The sequence below is a fragment of the Heliangelus exortis genome, chromosome 14, assembly GCF_036169615.1.
Source record: "Heliangelus exortis chromosome 14, bHelExo1.hap1, whole genome shotgun sequence".
Lineage (NCBI taxonomy): Eukaryota > Metazoa > Chordata > Aves > Apodiformes > Trochilidae > Heliangelus > Heliangelus exortis.
The window spans coordinates 5,766,068-5,784,552 of record NC_092435.1 but is presented as its reverse complement, the minus strand read 5'-3'; the positions used below and the strand labels follow the sequence as shown (position 1 = coordinate 5,784,552).

The window sequence follows — 18,485 nt, the reverse complement described above, 5'->3', positions numbered from 1 at the left end:
AGACCACTATGGAAGTTGTGCCCCCCAAAAACGCCTTGAGTCAAAATTCCCTTAGGTAGGGGTCAAAGAGCCACTAAAGAAAGCAGCCATGGTCTGAAGGGTGACAGATCTGCTGTGTCATCCTTCATGAAATCTTTCTACTCCTTCCCAGGGTGGGAAACCAGGGGCACACCAGCAGTCAGAGTGCTTGGGACCAACCAATATATATATAAACCACAATATATAAATTATACCATAAATTATTATTATTATGCCACTATATATATATAAACCACAATATATAAAATATTCAACTGAAAATATCAGTTTTCCTACTGTATCAGCATAACAAGGACACTTGCAAATGTCTGATGTTGGGACTGGTTTGTATTGCAAATGTCCCTGTATCATCTACAGGACTACATTAAGTAACACATTATCTTATCATGACATTTGGCTTTGCCAGGAGAGCACAGAATTTATACATACATGCCCACAGTTCTACATTTCTGGCAGAATCCCTTATTAATGACAAATTGCAAGTTTGGTAACACAAGTCAGAAAAAGTTTTAAACCTGCTGGCTTTGGGGGAGTAGGACAAGCTTGTTTGGACATAGAAAAATTGCCACAGCAGACAAAGTCATTGCATGCTGTTTGAATAAATACTGATCTTCCAAACTGTTACCAGCTTTGCAGGCAGACATCTGAGAGCTGCTGTAATGGAGACTTTCTCAGTGCTGTTTCAGTGAAGCTTTTCTTTCAAAATGTGAGCAGCTCTTCACTCACAGGTCAGACCATCTTCTGCTGATAGGATGAAGGTAGGGGACATCTCCCCAGACAGAGAGCCAAAGTTCTGCTTCTAGCAGTGAGAAAAAACAAAGCAGAAAATTCTCCAGCCCTTTGTGGAGTGACCTTGATGTGCAGTTCCCCTCCAGCCACTCCAAGCTCTGCCTTTTGTCTCCTGACTCAGCCTAAACCTCTGAAGCAGTTCCAGGTCGTGTCTCACACAGCAGCACCTCCTCCTCTGCCCCCCTTCCCGTGGTTTCTGGATTTGTTGCATCCGTGGGGAGAGCTCCAGATCCAGCCAAGCTCTTGAACCCAAATAGTATGGAAATATTGAGGGAAATGTGTCTGAGCTGACCTGGGGCTCTGCACAGGCCCAGGTCACAGCAGCAATGCTAAGGGCTTGCCATGGACAGCCTGGAGTCTCTCACCCCCCTCTGCCCTGAATTTAGAGAATATTTTACAGGCAATTTTCTGTCAAGATGTCGGCTCCAGTATCAACTCGCCCCCTCCCCTGCACATAATCAAAATATTTTGATAACCAAAAAATGTCAGGCAATACTGCAAATTTTGCAGTAAATAAATAGAGCAAACAACTGCAAAGACAAGGAGGGGAGGAGTGGGGAGCTGGTGTCTTTGCAGAAGATTTCCATCCCTGAACAACAACAAAAAAAGTCCTTTAAAATTACTGTTTTGACAAAACCAGTCATATTCTACAAAAATAATGCCCCTCTGGTAGAAAAAGGAGGCTGATGATCAGGGATCTCATGCTGCTGGTTCACACCTCTCTGCTTCAGAGGATCAGTGCTCCCTCCAGGAGCACATCCCAGCCCCATGGCACATCTGTGGGTTGGCCCAGCAAAGGCTCAGCCACACTTCCCAGCAGACAAATTGTAGTGATGAGATGAATGGCCTGGCAAACGAGCCCTCAGTGAGATACTAAACACACACCAAATATGTGTGACAAATTGCAATGACAAGGTTGCTCTGGCAGGCTGGATGGCGGGTAATGAAATCCCTGTCCAGACAGTGCTATGCTCTGGGCACTCTTTGAGCCAAGAGGAGGGGAGAGATGCTGCCAAAAACCCATTGGCACGACCACCACACCCATTTTCCACACTGTGGAGAGTGGCTGAGGATGCTGCAAACACTGATGGTGCCCAGAAAGCTGAGGCTGGGACGGCCACGCCATGAGCAAAGCTGGGAAAGGTTGCAAAATGCCAGGGCTGGTGCACAAGGTCAGATGAAGGAATCCAGCAAAGAAACCAACACAAAAACATATCGAGGTGCTGGAGCTGATCCAGACAAGGGCCACAAAGCTGGTGAAGGATCTGGAGCACCTGAGGGGTCTGGGATTGTTCAGTATGAAGAAGAGGCTGAGGGGAGACCTTATTCTCTCTACAGCTACCTGAAAGGAGGTTGTAGCAAGGTGGGTGTTGGTCTCCTCCCTAGTAACAAGCAACAGGACAACAGACAACGGCCGCAAGTTGTGCCAGGGGAGTTTTAGATTGGATATGAAAAGAAACTGCTGAAAGGTTTGTTAAACACTGGATTAGGCTGCCAAGGGAGGTGGTTGAATCACCATCCCTGGAGGTCTTTAAAAGATGTATAGATGTGCTGCTTAGGAATATGGTTTAGCACTGGACTGGGAAGAGTTAGATCAACGGTTGGACAAGGTGATCTTAAAGTTTTTTTTTAAACAAGAATGATTTTGGTTCTGAAAACCATCCCTTCAGTATGACTGCAGGGATCTGAAACCCCAGCAGAAGGGTTATTGCTGAAGCCAGAGCTTGAGATGGACAGTTTACTGTTCTGTGTGGGGTAATGCAATACATTAAAGGCATGGCTCCCTGTCCTGTGTGTGGAGAACCACGAGGTGCTGTGGCCATGCCCACCCATGCCTGCTTCCACCTGCACTCCCTGTGCCCCACACAGCCCCTGCAGACACAGGGACCCCCCTTTTCCATGCCGAACTCCAGTGCTGGGATGAGGTTTGTGGCTGGCCAGATACTTACCCAGGACCAGCCAGAGTTTATCCCAGTAGCTATGGGGCTGATGAAGTTTACAGCCCAGCAGGATGCTCCAGCAGTGAGCCAGAGGGGAGTGGGGTGTGCAGAAGGCTCCAGTTGCAGCAGGAAAGCAAGGGCAGCATGGGCAGCACAGCCCTCAAACCCCAGGGGCTACTTTTGAAGAGCCATCTCCCATCAGCCATTTGTCCCTTCCAATGTCCCCTGTCCTACCAACAGCACCCCTCAAAGGGTGTGGAACCTCCAGGCTTTTTGCTTTTTTCACTCATTCCACTTGCAGACAGCAAAGACAAGACAAGCATTTAAGCTGGTGATGGAGAGAACTGGTCTCTTCAGAGAAAGTTTCCTAACTTTGCCATGAACCTGCAGCACAGAAGGGGTGGCCATGGCTCATCCCTGATACAAGGAGGAGAAGCATTTCCACAGGCCATGTTAATATATGCATTGCAGGGATGTTCAGTTTTTTCATCAGTTCGAAGGCTGCCACCTCTGCCAAGGCACCACATTCTGACTTATTTGACAGGGCTCAATTTGACTGGGTGCCTGTATCCAGCAGGTGAGGGAAAGCCAGCAGGCCTGGGTGCTACTTTCTCTGGAGTGAAGAGGCAAAATGGCAAAATGTGGCTGTAGGGCAAGAGGAGCAGAAGCCGGGGCAGAGCCCCTGGGAGGGCAGCGAGGGGGAACACAGCACATGGCTTCTCTGGGGTGTTTTGGATTTTCTGCTTGCAGCCTGAGCAATCTATGAACACATCTCTGCTTGAAGGAGGCAGTGGTAATGCATCCATCTGCAAAAATACCCCAGCAGAGTCCCTCGCCCTCCCCCCGGTCTCGGCCAGCAGCATTCATTCCTTGCTCTCACTGCAGAGCCGGCGTGCAGAGTCCTTTCTCCCCAAGAGTATTCTCCCTTTACAAAGCAAGATCATAAAGCAGTGACATAATCCAAGCTTGGCAAACACTTTTGCTGATGTTAAGCCAGTGCCTTTCGTGGTTCTCACTGCTGCTTTGAGTCCATGATATAGATGGCGCAACCGGCTGATTAAATGTGCAGGAGCCTCCCAAGATACCATTTCATTTGAAATGCTGACATTTATATTTGACATTCCAATAAGTGTGCAGCTTTTTTTTTTTTTTTTAATTAGTTCTTGCAAGGGTGCAGGTCAGACCCAGCTACACAATGAAGTTCTCCATAAAACAAGTATGATTCAAACAGATGATTCCTGGCCAGACTTCCTAACCCATCTACCTTGCAGCAGAGCCCCAAAGATAAATTAATTAGAGGCCACCCACAAGCAGATGTGAGAGGTGTAGGTGAATTTTTCACCCATTCACTCCCCACCACTTCTCCTGAGATCTTGATGTACATGCTGAGGGTGTTTGAGGGTGAGTGGGAGGTTTTGGTGTCAAATAAATAACTCAGTTCCTTTCATTTTGACACCAAAGTGCAATCAGCCAGCAAGGCCGAGTAATAAACAATAGTAGCAATGCAGGGAAAAAAAAAAAAAAAAAAAAAAGCAAAGCCTATATGATGCCTCAATGAAGAGGTGTGATTGCTGGCAAAACATGTCCTGTTTGAGTTTATGGGATGTACGGAGTCTTTTTATTAGGGATACTTTTTGCTATTAGCATAATAAAAAAGGACCAATTGTTTCTGCCATCTGAGAAAACTCTTGGTGGAACAGGCAGAAATCCAGGAATAATTAAGAAAATAATAGTGCACACCCAACAAGAAAAACATTATTTGTTTAAAGATGAAGTCCCTCTAGAATACTTGGTAGTGATTGCGTTTCTTTCAAAAGGGGGGGGGGAAACCCCTTCTAAATGAAAAGCAGCAGCCATCAGCTAGTTTCTAAGATGTCGAGTGGAAAAAAAGCACAGGGCTGTAATAGCCTAAAGTGGTAAGAGCTTTTCCGTTTTCACTGTGCTTATCAGCTTTTGTGAGTTGCAAAATAATAGTGTTTTGCCCTTACATGTTTCCATCAGAGGATCAGAAGCACTTCACAAAGCATAATTAATTGAGCTTCACAGCTCACCTGTGAGAACAGAGCAATTCTTCAGCAACAGCATTTGGGTTTTCTGCTCTTTAAGGTGGGGGTATATGTAAAAACTGAAACAGGAAGATTAGGGACCCACCAAACCAACAAGAGACTTCACTGCTTTTCTCCTTCCCAAGGATGGACACAAGAAACTTGAAAGTTTCTGACCTGCAGGTCTGGGTTGTCCCTTCAGAAGGGACCACTCTGCATCTGCAGCATTTTTCCCCAGGCCTCAGCTTGCCAGGCTTCCCAACAGCACAAATTACTATCCTGCCAAGCTCTGACTCTTTAGATTAAGAAATCTTCCGAAAACCATGTCTCCCAACTGCTCATCTTCCCTGCAAGTGCCTTGTGCTGCCATTCTGCCCCCAGGATATGCAATACAGGCCCCAAAATCCCACTCCCATCACTCGTGGGTGATTCCGGGCAGGTTCCAAAAGCTGCAGAAATGTGGCAGAGAACACCTCCTGAGTGTGCAGGTCAGGGAAAGGCTGCGAATCAGTCTTTGTTTAGAACTCGAGTAGCACAGTAATGGAGGGAGAAATAAACGAAAAACCCCACTGTGCACAATGTGTGGACACAAGTACACGCCGAGCAACAAGGAATAAACTTTCGCCCAGCCAGGACTGAAAAAGCCTCATCCCCCCCCATCTCTGGATGGTTTATATGAGGCTGTAAACCCCCGGAGGAACGAGGCAGTGGAATGAGGCAGTTTGCACGAAGGGCAAAGCTGAGGTCACCCATCAATCCCCTGGGGATCTCGTGATTATTTCTCCCCCACCCCCCCACCTCCCTCCTTTTTTTTTTTTTTTTTTTTTTTTTCCGGGAGAAAACTCCCAGTGAATCTTCTTCCTTCCGCCACTTTGGCAGAAGCCCCGGCTTCCCGCACCGCCACGGCCCGGACCAGGGGATCCCCCTCCCCGCCCTCCTCTTCCCCGCAGCAGCCGCCAGCCCTGCCCTCCGCCGGTCCCGACAGCGGACGGTTCCCTCGGCCAGGGGAAAACACGATCATCCCCCGCCCCCACCGGGGCCGGTACCGGGAGCACCCGCCCGGCTCCCGCTGGGAGCATCACCCGATTCGGTCCCGTCCCGTCCCGTCCAGATCCCGGCCGCCGCCCCGCCCCGTGCCCGTCCCCATCCCCGTCCCGCCCCGGCGGGCGGTGCTGCCACCGCCCCCGCTCCCAGCAGCCTTTGCAACCGCCTACAATGAAATTTGCGAAGTTTTTTCGGTTTCGGCGCCATTTTCGAGTGGACTCGGAGGTGAGGAGGGAGGGAGGGCGGGCAGGGCGGCGGGGCCGGGGCGCCGCAGGGGGCCAACCGCCGCCCCCCCTCTCCCTCCCTTCCCCCACGGGCGGGACGGTCCGGCCCGGCTCGGCTCGGCCCGGCCTGGCTCGGGGGCGGCACGGCGGTGGCGGTGGTGGCGGGACGGGGCTCGCCGTGAAGCCCGGGGGGGTGGGGGGACGGCGTGGCCCCTTCCCGCCGCCTCCCCCGGGCCGCCGTGGGCGGGGTCGCGGCGCTCCCCGTCTGAGGTTTTGGGGGGGGTGAAGGGGGGGGGGAAGGGAAAGGACGCGGCCCCGGGTGAAACTTGGAGGGAAAAGAAGGGATAAAAGCTGTAAAAAAAACTTTTTTGGGGTGGAGGGTGGGGTGCGGCGGCACCGACAGCGCCCGGCGCCGCCCCGCGCAGCACAAAGGCGGCCCCGGGGCGGGGGGTGCGAGGGGGTTCCGTGGGGGGGGCGGTGGCGCGTGACGCAGCGGGCAGTGACGGGAGCGGCGGGATCGGGACCGGGACCGGGACCGACAGCGGGGGGAAGAAGGGGTAAGGGGGGGGGGGGGCAGTATCCCCCCTCCCCCCCCTCCGGACCGTTAAGGCGGGAGCGGTGCGCGGGGTTCGGTTCCACGTGGGTGCGGGGCCTCCCGCCGAGCCCACCCCCACCCCCCCCACGGGCGCCGCCGTCTCGGGAGCTGGTTATAATTAATTTTTTTTTTTGATATTTTTCTGCGTCGCGGGGAGCCGCGCCCGCCTCCCGCAGGTGTGGCTCGGGCTTGGGTTTTTTTTGTTTTTGTTTGTTTGTTTGTTTTTTGGTGGGTTGATGGGTTTTTTCCGCTGTTTTTTTGGATTTTGTTTGGGGTTTTTTTTAACTCATTTCCCTCGTTTTTTAACGCAAATCCGGGAAGCCGGTTGCCCCCCCTTCGTTCTGGCGGGGATGTCTCCGCTACCCTCCCCCGGCCACCCTCTTCCCCCGGCTCCCGCTGCCAGAGCTGGTGTACGGGATAAAATAGTTTCATACATTAAAAAAAATTATATATATATACGTATGCATATATATATATTACTTGTAGAACAAAAAAAATAATTCGGCGAAATTTTTTTTTTTTTAATGGCACCCAGGTTTTCCCTTTTTTTTTTTTTTTCCCTTTTATTTTTCTTTTCCCCTTTTTTTTTTTTTTTTTTTTTTTTTTTTTCTTCCCCTCGCTGGTTCCTTGCTTTGCACAGGAAATTTGAACATCCTGGCCCAGGCCAACTTCCCAGAGCAGCTCCGCTGCTCTCACTGGGCTGCGGTGATGGGAGCACCGTGCACCGAGTGAGGGTTTTTTCCTCTTAATTTCTCCCAAATACAGCGTTTTTCCCACGTGTGCATCAGGTACCTAAAGACAATTTTTGTGCGTTGAGAGTGTGAGTTCTCCAAGGCTAAACTGTTAGTTTCTCCCCCCAAAAAATAAATATATTGTGCTTGTGTTGTATGCATGTGTATGTATGTAGGTGAGGGACCATCTGCCCAGTTTCATCATCTGCTCCGAAGAAATTCCATGAACTCCATTGCTCACCATCAACTGTGAAAGTCTGTATTTAGTTAATCCACTTTGGTGGGAAATACAGTAAAACCGAACTGTTAATGCAATATAAATTTATGAAATATAAGAAGGAGGCTTTAAGTAATGCTTCAGCCAAACTGACCCAAATATATTTTAAAAATAAAAGAAAATTACTGCGTTCTTGTTAAGTTTTGAATTAACTTTCATCTGACAAAATTAAAAAAAAAAAATTTGTTTTTTTTTTTTTCTCTTCTTAACAAATAAACTTTTTAGGAGTCGGCATTCCAGCTCTATCCTTTGTTGTTTAAAACTGGATGAGATGACAATGCAAAAAAATGGAAGTAACAAGAAGCATCATACTTTTCCTCTTCTCAGCAGTGCTGATCAAAAACTGTGGATCCTGGAGTGTTACTGTGGATTTTACTGATTTTTCTGGAGTACTGTAAGTTGAAGCACCAGTCACTCTCCCTCGTGTTAACAGCCCTGCCTTGGTAAATACATTTTATCCCTGCCTGTAACAGCAGCTGGGGTCGAGTTTCAAACGGAGTAAAGTTAACGAATTAATTTTTTGCATTATTTGAATTTGCCCTTTGTGGCTGCAGTTTGGTTTTGGGTGTTCTGCCCCACCTATGAGCACGTTCACACCGTGTGGTTTAACGTGCGGAAGGTGTGTGTGTGTGTGTATATATAAATATATATACGTACACACACTCACTTCTGTAGCTTTGACATAACAGGGAGAAAATATTTTCTGCTTTTATTTTGTGCTAAAATTAAAATACAGCTGAAGCATGTTATTTGTATGAAATACATGCCTATTCTCTGGCCTTTTTTCTGGGTAAATCAGTGAGAAAAAATTATTTTTAACGAAGTGTATGAGAAATTATCAGCTCTTCTATAGCTTTGTCATAACAGCAGGGAGAAAATATTTTCTGCCTTTGTTTTGTGCCCCCCAGGAAGGAGTCTTAGCTGGCTAAAGCATGTAACAGCAGTTTTGGGGCAACGTGTGCACGCTGAGGAGATGCACAGTGGATGCCCGCACAAATGAAAGTAACTTGGCTGCGTGCAGTTCCCACGTCTGACTCTCAGTGCTCTTTAATAGTCATTTTTCTTCAGGCAGCCCTTGCTTGCCTTCAGCAGCCTTGTGAGGCCACTTGAATCAGAAATGTAATAGCTGGAACCACTTGATGCTTGTCAATCAAGCATCGGGGCTGACTCCCGCTATTAGCCACATCTGTAAATATTAATACAGGGCTTTTGTTTAAATTTCATTGCTCAAAGGGGGGCAGAACTGAAAGTGGTGTGATTTTTCAGACCTAGGCAGATAGGAAGCATTTCAGTGGTGCTAACAGCCCCCTTATTTTCGTTTTGTTACCATAGTTGTGTCTCATTAATTAATGTCTGGGACCTGCAGATTTAACAAGATTATTTATTTTAGTCTTTTTGTAAAATACTAAATGCTTCTTTTTTTATACTTTTTTTAAATATTTTTTTTTTAATCTTTCAAGTGAGAACAATGACTTCAGGATTTTTTTGTGCATGAATTCTGAGAAAGTGCTTGATAATGGAGTTGTTGGTTTTTTTTTTTTTCTTGTGCTTTCTGTGCATATAGGAAATGCTTAATGTATTTACTTGTCATTGAGCTTACCTAGCCCTGAAGTGTGTGAGTCAGTGAAAGCTCTATATGCAAATCTGTCCTGTCATGGGCTTGTATATTTATTTCCTTTCTCTTTCTCACTTTTTTTTTTTTTTGCCCCTCTCTTTTTGCTGGTTGCAGTGTCAGGAAGGAGGGACTGGGTTGTGTTTTAAGGGAACCCTATGTCTCAGGCTGAATTTCTTTTGGTTTTGTGCATGTGTTTGGGCTTGGGGTGGGTGAGGGTTTTTTTTTATATTTAATTGCCCAATATACTTTGGCAAGCAGGAGCTGCATTGTTTTGTGAACTACATTAGTGGATTTCTGCATGTTCAAATTCCCCAGTTATTTGGGGGATTTAATTAAACCTCTGTAGGTGGCTGGCTTATGTAGATGACAGGTAGAAATCTCAATTTCTAGAAATAGCTGGTGTACACACTGCAGGCGTGGAGCTTGTGGCAGCAGAAGAGCTGCTGCAATGCCTTTGCATTGAGGTGGAGCTTTTGGGGCAGTTTTTCTTGATATTTGGGGCTGTCAGCACAGTGGGGTCCCCCAGGTGCCAGGGAGGGGCTGGGCCTGCAGTGTTGCCACCAGCAAAACCTGGGCCCCCAAATAGCCTCTTACGTGCTTGTCCTGGGGGTGGTTTATCACCTGAATCTGCATCAATAAGATGTTCCCTTTGCTTCTGCTCTGCCAAGGCACCAGGCTGCTCCTGCTGATGCTGGTTTTAACCCTTCACAGGAGGGAGGTGGGCTTGCTGCTGGCCCTGGGCCCTGGAAAGTCCGTGGTGGCTTTCCTGCTTGGCCTCTGAGCCACTGATGGTTTGGGCTGGCAGAGGAACCTGTCCCCTCTCCAAGCATCACAGCCCCTGGGTTGTGATTTGGGGTCACTCTGGTACCACTGCCTGGGTGCAGTGGAACGGGGAGAGGAGGGATTGTTACCACTTTCTAAGTGCTGCTTCATAACCTGCCCTGCCTGGAAGTGAAAACTTGGTTTTTTCTTTGTTTGTTTGTTTGTTTTTTACCCCTAATTTAAAAAATCTGAGCCTGAGACTGCCTGACAGCCCTGGTTCCTGCTCCCAAAGCACAGCAGGGACTGTGAGCACTGTGTAAACCCTTCTGTGTGTTGCTTTCTAGTTCCCATTGAAGCAGTGATTGCCTTGTGCCCAGGGAGAGTCTGGGCAGGAGGAGCCAATGCATTCAGAGGTGAGTTGGGAAGGTAAGCTCAGGTGTCCCACCTGCTCTGACATACCTGCAGCATCTGCATCCCTCTGCATAAAGGCAGGTTCCTCTGATGTGCATATCCCTTCCTGGGCACTGCAGGTGACAATCTCAGAAATTTTGAGATAAACTGTAATTATCCCATCCAGGGGCCATGTATCTGATTTGACATTGAGAACCCAAAGCATAAGATAAGCTTGAGAGAAGCTGAAGTGTGAGGTGGGATGATTCAAACACTGTGCTTTCTGTTGCTTAAAGTAATTATGTTGCATGTCACAAACACACGTTTGCTCGAGTATGTATTTCACTGCCTATCCCAAATTTCCACTTGACCAGTAAGTACTCAGTGTGATTATCACAAATTTTTCTCTCTGCTAGGGAGTGGGCTGGAGGAGGTGCATTGAGCCCTCACTGTGGAAAGTCCTCACTAAAGAGAGCTCTTGCCCCCTTGTCAAACTAGGCTAAGGTCTAATTTATGTATGGTTATAAAAACATGAAACATGAACCTCAAACACCATCAAAATGGATTCTAGAGCTGAACTTGTTTGCTGGTTTTTGGGGATTTTTTTGAGACTTGAAGAGATGAAAGAAGACTACACAGGTGCAGTCAAGTAGAATGTTACAGAAATAATTAACAGTAAAATTACGTGTGGGGTGGTTTTGTTTTAGCTTGTACAGGTTTAATTTTCTTACTGCTTTGCAGTCAGTAGCAGTTGCTTGTTAGAGAGTTGGACCTGGTGCTGTTGGTGTTGAGGACACTGAAGTGGTAAAAAAAAGACAGCTTTCTTTTTGTTGTTGGCAAATATTTGATTTTAAAATTTGAAATAATTTGGCACGGGTCATGAGAGCTTTTGAAATTCCTATTTTTAAGTTTGCTGAACGGGCAGGGGTTGGGAGGAGAGCAGCCTGGAACTGGGCTGAGCGGCGCGTTCGGCATTCGAACCGAAGGCGTCGTTTCTGACATTGTTCAGGGCTTTTTTTTCTTTTTTTGTGGCGCTGCTTTTTAAGAAAATGAATTGAAGGAAGTTGTCACATAACTGGGGGGGGGGGGAAATAGAAAGGAAACACAAAAAATGTCAGGCTCTAACTGCACGGGTCCTGCACAGCCCTGGCAGGCTGGTGTGTAAGTGCTGCTGGCAGCTGCATCCCTCGGAGCAGCAGCTCCTGGTTTCTCCTCTGGTACAGGCAGGGGAGAAGACAAAGTTCCAGGGTATCTTTAATTTCTGGTTGCATAAGGTTTGTCCATTGTAACAGTGGATGAGCATAATCTAGTCTTTCGGTTGTTTTATTTTTATATTTCTCAGAAGTGAAGATGAGATCAAAAAAATATTTTAAGGAAAACTTCCCAGGTTTTGAACTGTTGGAGTCTGGATTTATTTATTTGAAATATTGACATTGCTACTCTTGGAAAATCCTTGATGTTCAACAGCCTCTAAGAGGAAAGGAGAAAGTAACATGAAATTTCAGCTCAACTTGAGGAAAAACTTTATTACTGTAAGGGTGAGGGAGCACTGGGACAGGCTGCCCAGAGAGGTTGTGGAGTCTCCTTCTCTAGAGACTTTCAAGACCCATCTGGATGCATTTCTGTGTGACCTGCCCTGAGTGATCCTGTTTTGGCAGGGGGGTTGGACTTCATCTCCAGAGGTCCCTTCCAACCCCTAACATTTTATGATACTGTGGTTTCCATGCAGGCCATTTGGAAGGGCCAAGACAGTCTGCAGAAGCAGCAGATCTGCTAGATCTGGAAGTGTAGATTCACTGGGGCTCAAATACTGAGTATGCTTTGGGAGCTGGGGGGGGAACAGTTAATTTCTAATTTTGTTTCTGAAACTGGTTTGCACTGTGTAACTGCTTGTTCTCTTATAGTTACAGAGTTTCTGATAGCACCTGTGAAGAAAAAAAAAATGTCCTGTGGTGGTAATGCATGCACGTTAAATGTCTTCATTGTAGAGTGTTCTTCAGTACCTTATATCATGTTTTTTTAAAAAATACATATATTCAAAATACCATTTGGAATGTCAACATTCAGTGGGCTTTGAGGAGATGTAGCAGCACATCATGGTTTGTAGGGACAAGGAGATACAGACCATTCTGGGCTGCCTCATTACCTCAAGGATAAAACAAGAAACTGAGCTTCTGGTTATCATAGATGTGGAAGCTAACACATTCCCATGTATCTCTCTAGCTCAGTTGAGCAGGTATGTGTAGATAAGTTCTCTTGGCTCTTCTATCTGTGCACATCCTCTGCAGCTACAGATACATGTCCCATGAGTTTGTGTCTGTGTCTCGGGGGGGCTGGCTCTGCAGGCAGGGAAGGACTTGTAGCTCCTTTTGGTTCTCCAACGTGGGCATGGCCAATGTTGGCTTGAGAGCCTTCAGCTGGCAACTTGCCCCTCACTGGTTTGCTCTTTGGTCCTTACCCTGGCAAAGGATCACCCCAAGGTACTCTGTTGCCTTGTGCTGGGGGGAGGTGGGGGATAGGGTGTGGAGGCTGTGGAGAGGCACTAGGATGGAGAGCTGTCAGCAGTGCTCTAGCAGCACGTAAATACTGGAGTTTGGGATTGCCTGTTGCTCTCCAGTATTGCATTGCTGCTTTAGTGAGGCTGGAAATTGGTCCCTGGCTCTGGGGGTGCCTTCTACCCTGCTGCTTTGGGTGCTTTCCATACCAATAAACCACTGCGGAGGCAGCAACAAACGAGGGTTTGGTGTCATTAATGGGGAGGGGGGGTTAAGCTCTTCCCCAGTGTCTCCTGGGGGGTGCATGGAGGCAGAGGGGAGGATGAGGGGGGAACACTGGCTCTTGGGTGCTTGCCACTTGCTGCACCCTGCCTCCAGCAGCTGGGGAGGGGGTGTGGAGGACATTGGGAGTTGGAACTGGAGCTTCAGCTGGGTGGGAAAGAAGGAGGGTGCCATCATTTTGTGCCTGGGAAAGCCCTGGTGTGGGTTGGAGGGGGGGGGGGGATGCTTGCACCCTGCACCCATACAACACTTGAGCTGTGGTGGGAAGGATTGGGGTCTGGAGGGCCTGGAGCACATGAAGGTTCATACAAGGACTCCACTGGAGCAGCAAACCCAGCCCCAAGGTGTGAGGGCTTTCCCTCCTCTGCCCTTAGCATCACACTGCTCACAGATTCCCAGGGGAACAAAGGATAAACAGGGACCACTGTGGGGACAAAGATGCTCCTTGGCAGGGCAGGGATGGTACCTCCTTGGTCAAGCATCTATACTCTGCCATAGGTGTGAGGTTTCCTGTCTTGCTGCTGCTGGTGTTTTGGGAACAGCCCTGCTCCTGTTGAGTGCTGGTGGCTGTGAATCCCAGAATGTTTTTTCAACTCTGGAACAATTAATAAATCCCAGTTAATAACTGGGGGGCCAGGGGGCGGCAGGGTTTGTCCTGTCCATTTACAGCTTAATTCTGGCTCCTGGGCTGCATGGGAATGTTGGCTCCCCCAGAAGATTGGCCCAAGAGACCCAGCACACAAACAGGGAGGTGCAAAAGGTGTGTGTGGGTAGGAGAAGCTTTTAAAAGTCACTGCCCACAAACAGGTTGAGATCACAATACTTGGGCACAAAACCAGCCCACTTCAAATCAGACATCACCATCCTTCACTTATGTCTGGAAAATGTAGTAATTATTCCTCCTTTCTGCAAGTCAAGTGCTGAACTGGCGTAGAAAATACTGCTATCAGGAAATTCAGGAAAACAACTTGATTTACAAGGTAAGTGGTGAGTAATTCTGTATTAATTTTACATCAGCGTTTTTGGTTTGGGGTTTTTTTGGGGTTTTTGGTTGGTTGGTTGGTTGGTTTTCTTTAGAAAATAAATCTGTTGCTAAAGTTTATAGATGGAGTGAAAGAGTTAAAAATCAGGTTTATTCCTTCATAGACTTTCCTGTTGTGATCAGTTTGATTTTGCTTTGCTAGAAAAATTGTTTTCCACCTCAGTCACAAAGAGAAAAACTGCTAAAACTGTGCTGCCAGGATACAGTTTTCTGCCAGGATCAAAATTACAGTAATGGGAGAGTAAAAGCATCACGGAGTTTGGGAGTAGTGGGAAGAATCAAATTTAGACACAAAGTGAAGCCAATAGGAAAAATGATCCCAGAGGAGACAGAAAGGTGCTGGTGGGGGTGGCTGTGCTGTGGGGGTGAAGCAGTGCCCATCCCAACCCCTTGGGATGGATGGATGGATGGATGGATGGATGTGCTGCAACCGGTGTGGGAGATGCAGGGTGGGATGAGCTGAGCTCCCCTCTGCTGCTCCCAGCACCCTGTGAGCGTCTCTGCTCCAAATATCTCAGGATATTACTAATTATTAATAAAGAAAGCCCAGGGGCTTGACATCCAGCCGCACGTTTTTTGTCTGAGTAGCTGATAGCTCCTGTAATTTATTTGTATTTTTTCCCTTAAGTGTGAAAGTTTGCCTTTGACGTGTTTGCAGGTGTGCTTCACTGCTGCATGTGAGCACAAACCACCTGGAAAGAAGAAAAAAAAAAAAAAAAAAAAAAGATAAACGAAAAACCCAAACAAGCAAAAAAGACCAAAAAAAAAAACAACAACAACAAAAAAAACAAACCACCAAATAAAAAAAAAAAAACCACAAAACTACCACGAGAAGCCCTTGCAGAGCATCCCTGCTCTGACTTCAGTCACCCAGAGCCCCTTCTCTCCTCTGTTCATGGTGTGCAGCCATGCAAAGGGGCAGCAGCACATGCAAAGCATCTTGGGCAAAGCTTTTCTGTTTGTATAGGCTAAAGCAAAATGTTTATGCTTTTAAATGTGAAGCCTGCTGCATCAGGAGCATATTTGACCAATGTGAAGGAAAAGTCTTTGGGCTTCCTCGGTAGTTTTTTAGGTGTGATGTTATAAACAAGCTGGAAGGCAGCAGTTCCCTGGGGTAGGTAAATAGCTGTAGTGGGGGCAGGTGGGATCAGTGGGCAGGCGCTGGGCAAGTTTACTGATCACACGTGTCTGCAGCAATCTTAATTTCACCCTCCCACAGGGGGAGGCTGAGTGACTCTGCTCGCAGTACCAGGTACCTCCCTTACAGAGGCGGTGGTGTGAGAGCCGACTGAGGTGCCGCAGATTCCTGTAAACACTAAAAAAGCAACTCAAAAAACCCACCTTATCTACCTTCAGCGTTTTCCTGCTCACCTCCTTTGATGCGAAAGGAATTCTTGGCAAAGGTTAGCGGCTCATTGTGGTTTCCAGCATTATCTTGCTTTCCTTGCACTTCTTGCCCACCCACTTCATCTGCTTTTCCTCTGCTCACATCCAGCGTGCTTGAGGCCAGGGCTGGCTTCTGGAGGTGTTTGTGTGGTGCCTTGCACAAAAGCCATGCCTGGTGCCAAATGTTAGTTAATAATTTCGGGAGGGGGTGAGGGGGTTGTTTGTTTTTTATTCACTAAGGGGTGGGGGACAGAAAACACTTTGTATGTCTGTCTTATTTTAATCCTGGCTGGGATGTTTCTAAACAGGTACCCAGTTTCTCAGCTGGCATCAGTGGGAAGCAGCTGGTATCCCTGATGCAAAGCTATGTGAAGGACAAAATTGCTTTAGCTTAAGTTAAACGTGGCAGGGAGCAGCCACCAGCAAAGCAGAAGCCAGCTCACCTTCTCTACCAGTAAGAGTTTGCTGAAGCAAGACTGCCATGAGCAAAGCAAACATCAGCTCTGGTGCTCTGATGATTCAGTGGATCAAACTAACCAAATGGAAGAAAATCCAGTGTCAAATCTTTCCATTTGTGAAGCAAAGGATGAGCAGTTTCTCACATAAACCCATGCTTGCTGTGCAGGTAACAGAGTATTGAGGGTTACTCAAAATGTGGTTCAAGTAGAGAATATATTTATTGATAAACTGTCCAGAATGGGTTCTCATGCTCTGTGAGAGAAAATACCTTCCATGTAGTGAAAAGAGATTATTTGAGTGTGCACAACTGTTAGCCAAGGTCAGATGGCAGGGAGGGGACTGGGTGGTGTGGAAGATGCAGCTAGACAAGAGCATTGTGTGTATGGTTATTCTTTACCAGAAAGTGTAAGATAATTTTCTAATTGCAAGCATAGTTTACATTGCAAAGGATGTTTCTGCCTCATATTTTGTATTCTCTGATTGCTGTTGGCTACTTGGTGAATGGAAGAGAGAAGACGGGCAAGCAAGAGAACTGAGGAGGAAAAGATCTGATAAATATATCGCAATGCACATTTTAAAATCCACCCACCCAACCCAGCCCTCCACTCTCCTCCCCCTGCCTTAGGGATGGCTTCATCGCATCCCAGCGCCGCAGGCGGGAACCAGGGGAGCGAAACATCCGCATCGCTGCTCCGGTGTGTCCCTGGCCCCGCACGTTGCCCAGTGGGGACAGTGTGGGTGAGGCAGCCCGTCCCCTCGGTCCCCAGAGTGTCTGTTCTCGGGGGAAAGGATGTTGTCCCTCCCTGACCGAGGGACAGCGAGGTCAGACCCCGGTGCTCATCACAAACTCGGCTCCTGCTGCTCTCTGCAGGTCAGAGCTGCCTGCCCGGCACTGCTGGGGCTCCGGGACCAACCCCGTCCCCACACCAACGCCCCGCAACACCCAACAACACCCAACAACACCCAACACCCGTGTGCGATGGGAAGGGCACGGGCACAACCTGAGGTGCAGCAGCGTGAGGAGATCCGGTGCTTTCAGTCGTGGGGTTGAAAAGCCTGAAATACACGGGGTTACTTTGCTGCCTTGTGCAGCAAAACACTGTGGGATCGTTTGTGTCTCTTTAAAAAGCAACTCTGTTTCATTCTCCTCTGTTCCAGAAGGACAGGGAACTGCTTGAGAGAGTCCAGAGCAGAGCGACCAACACGATGAAGGGAGTGGAACTTCTCCCTGATGAGGAAAGGCTGAGGGAGCTGAGGCTGCAGCTTGGAGGAGAATGAGGGGTGAGTGTTTAATGTTTATAAATATGTAAGGGGTGAGTGCCAGGAGGATGGAGTAAAGCTTTTCTCAAGGGTGACTGATAATAGGACAAGGGCAGTGTTTATACACTGGACCATAGGCAGTTCTCTATAAATATTAGGAAGAATTTTTTCACTGTTAGGATGACAGAGCACTGGCCCAGGCTGCCCAGGGAGGTTGTGGAGTTTCCTTCCTTGGAGACATTCAAACCCCACCTGGATGTGTTCCTGTGTGACCTGCTGTAGGTGATCCTGCTCTGGCAGGGGGCTTGGACTCTATGATCTTTCAAGGTCCCTTCCAACCCCTCACTTGCTCTGATTTCCCACTTGTGCTCCAAAAGCAACCCTGTTGCATTCTGGCCACAAAGATGATCAGAGGGCGGGAGCTCCTCTGCAGTGATGACAGAGCTGGGAGAGCTGGGGTTGTTCAGGCTGGAGAAGAGAAAGCTCCAGGGAGACCTTAGAGCTGCCTCCTACCTGAAGGTACTGCAGGAAAGCTGGGGATGGACTTTCCACAGGGACGTGCAGTGGTAGGACAAGGTTTAATGGTTTTAAGCTGGAAGAACGGGAGATTTAGGTTATACATAAGGAAGAAACTCTTTACTGTGAGGGTGGTGAGACACTGGCACGAGTTGCCCAGGGAAGTTGTGGCTATCCATTCCCTGGAAGTGTTCAAGGCCAGGCTGGATGGGGCTTGGAGCAACCTGGGCTGGTGGGAGGTGTCCCTGTCCACGGCAGGGGGGTGGAACATATTGTCTTTAAGGTCTCTTCCTACCCAAACCATTCTGTGATTCTATGAATTTCTACTGGTGCTCCCAATATTTTGGTATTGTAAATTTGGCATGGATGAGCTCCCCAGCTGTAAGAAACCTAACAAACAGAATAGGACTGAAGGTGAAAGAGATGGTCCCTTATTCAGTAGGTGGGTCCTTATTTATATACACAGACATTATCTATTATGGTATTTTTCTAGCTATGTTTGTGAAGGGCAGGGGTGGGGGATGACCACCTGTAGCAGAGCACAGACTGTCTGGAAGAAAAACCTCACACTTAATGCCCAGGGTTGTAGCTTAC

The 18,485-nt window shown here is 47.9% G+C and overlaps 1 long non-coding RNA gene across 2 annotated transcripts; it reads left to right on the top strand.

Moving 5' to 3' along the window:
* Nucleotides 1–5,987: 5,987 nt before the first annotated feature.
* Nucleotides 5,988–13,184, top strand: LOC139802497 (uncharacterized). Of its 2 annotated transcripts, XR_011728670.1 has the most exons (3): nt 5,988–6,082; nt 7,910–8,127; nt 10,406–13,184. It is a non-coding gene; the product is annotated as an uncharacterized lncRNA (long non-coding RNA). The 2 variants fall into 2 exon arrangements; XR_011728669.1 differs by having other exon boundaries at nt 7,910–13,184.
* Nucleotides 13,185–18,485: the final 5,301 nt, after the last annotated feature.